The sequence below is a fragment of the Papaver somniferum genome, unplaced genomic scaffold (assembly GCF_003573695.1).
Source record: "Papaver somniferum cultivar HN1 unplaced genomic scaffold, ASM357369v1 unplaced-scaffold_54, whole genome shotgun sequence".
NCBI classification, from domain to species: Eukaryota; Viridiplantae; Streptophyta; class Magnoliopsida; order Ranunculales; family Papaveraceae; genus Papaver; species Papaver somniferum.
Genome location: NW_020648082.1, coordinates 618,871 through 621,343, shown reverse-complemented (window position 1 = coordinate 621,343; position 2,473 = coordinate 618,871). Strand labels below are relative to the sequence as shown.

Here is a 2,473-nt window from a genome sequence, read left to right as displayed (position 1 = left end):
ATCATCATTTTAGGCAAAATTTTCGAAAACTTGATACATAACCATTATGCAGCCACCAAAAAAGATGCATAACACATTTTGCAAGCGCATAATGAATTATGCAACCATTTTCTCCACTGCATAACAAAGTTATGCATCTATAACAAGTTATATAGCCATCGTTTTGGTTGACTTTAGTGCGTACATAAAAAATTGATGCATAATACATTATGCATCCATATTTACGGATCCATATAAGGTTATGCATCTATTTTCTCGATGCATAAGAGATTGTGCAACAATTTTCTCAATGCATTATGCAGCAATATTTTCGGATGCATAACAGGTTATGAAGTCTTTATTTTTGTTGGTTTCAATAGTGACAAAAAAAATGTTGCATAACGTGCTATGTAACCGCTTTTTGGATTGCATAACAAGTTATACAACAATTTTTTTAGATGCATAATGAGTTATGCATCCATTTGCACGACTGCATAATAAGTAATGCACATTTTCTCCACTGCATGACAGGTTATACAGATAAAATGGATGCATAATGCATTATGCAGCCATAATTTCGGATGCATAACACGTTATGCATCCATTTTCATGAATGCATAACATGTTATGAAGATATTATTGTGGAGCATGACAAGTTATGCAATCCACTGCTACCGGCTTTCCCTTGTATAATACGAGTTTGTCTTTGGCCAATCCTCCTTTGATGGCTTCATCGAGATCCAATTCTCTATTGCTGGCAGCAAGTACCAACACCTCTCTTTGTCACAGAGAAAGAGAGCAGAAGAACATCCTCCTTTCTTGTTTAATTAGGCAACACACAAAGCAAGTCTTACTTCTTAAAAATAATTTTGACAACCGCAAAGCACCATATAAGAGCACCAATCGCAAGCCATGTGTAGTCGCCTGGTAACGACCTAAGTTTGTAAATCCTTTCTTCGTGATTTTTCTTTTGTGCTTCTCTAAAATAGCCAACTGCCTTCGTATCATCTCCCAAAGAAGAGTGAGCAATGCCTAACAGGAACAGTGTCTTGTCGTTTCGATTTGACACTTCAAGTGCTTTCTCTAGTTTGTTAATTGCCTCTGCAAATTGGAAATAAATTTGAAAGAAATTGATATCGTCTGTCTTATTTAGTAGTAACATATAATGAAACTAAAAGATAAATTGGGAATAGATTTGATTATAAAATTAAAATACCGTGAATCATCATCTTCGTTTGTGGTTCATCTTGAGCACCGTAGAAGCGTCGCTGCCCACTTGTTGAGATCACCAGCATTACCGAGATCTGTGTGTTCTTTTGAGTAACTTAGATTTGCCTGCCAGAAAGAAAGCTTCTGTTCGTCATCCACGGGGGACGCTCATATGCGAGCGTTCAATCTGTGGATATAAAAACAATAAATTTCATTAACAACATACATAAACCAAAGGTGAATGGCAAAGAGTAAATGCAAAGAAATCATCTAAAATCTAATTAAAACAAAATGGAATTTGACTAAGATTCCAATAAATTTGAAAAACCAAATCTAATTAAAACAAAATCAGAGAAAAAAATCATATAATCACAGGGAAACGATCAAACCTAAAAACCAGGTCATGAAATTGAAGTTCTTCCGCTAAAAAATCCCCATGTTAGCTATTCTATGGCGAGAATCAGGCTGTTAACTACTCTATGGCGAGAATCAGATGTCTTAGAAAATCAAAAGAACAAAGAAGAAAGAAGAAAGAAGGATAAGAAAACACGGAAACACTTTTCTTTTAAATATAGGTGTGTGAAAAAAATTTCAGTAAAAAATGGATGTGCGCCTGAGGTTTCATAGTGAAAAAAATGTGACGGTAGTTTTCACCGGACACTCTCTAATTTCTCTTACAATTTCATTCCAGTTGGGCCTCAAACTGTTCACATAGTACTTCACGTCTTCATTGTTCAGACAATCTTTTATGCCAGCAAGAAATTTCAAGGGAATTGAGCGGAGTTGAAGAACATCCCGCTCCAAGTCTTTAAACACGATTGTCATTTCAATTTCATCAGGTTAACAATCTGGATGTCCAATAGTTGGACCACAAAGTAAGGTGCTTCTTTGAGCACAACCAGGTTATAACGAGTCAGCGCACCTGTGTAAAAAGCAGCATCAAATTAGAACTCGTCCAACGCCTGAAAATCTACACCTGTAAAAGGCAGTTCACTCTCGCAAGCAAACTGAGTTTCTTGAACTTTGTGGACGAAGTTTTTTAGATCTTTGTTACGGTTTCTGATGCGAAACCTGGTTTTCCTAATGTTAAACCTGCTGCTAAACCTGCCGAACCTGCTGGTAAGTCTGGTTTTCCTAATGTTAACTGAATCCTTATCAGATGTCATCTTTCCTGGAGGGGTTGGCACTAAGCAGAACTGGATATCCTTTGTCTCTGTATTTCTGATCTTGACGGGGTGCTTCAAGTGGAATTGCATGAGAGGTGGCTTCCTCCCGTTTCCAAGTT

At 36.9% G+C, this 2,473-nt stretch overlaps 1 long non-coding RNA gene across 1 annotated transcript; it reads right to left on the bottom strand.

The window, feature by feature from the left end:
* Nucleotides 1–615: 615 nt before the first annotated feature.
* On the bottom strand, nt 616–1,711 carry LOC113343096. Its single transcript, XR_003357033.1, has 3 exons — nt 1,578–1,711; nt 1,196–1,375; nt 616–1,080 (listed from the first exon to the last, which is right to left on the bottom strand). It is a non-coding gene; the product is annotated as an uncharacterized LOC113343096 (long non-coding RNA).
* Between the last annotated feature and the right edge of the window lie 762 nt (nt 1,712–2,473).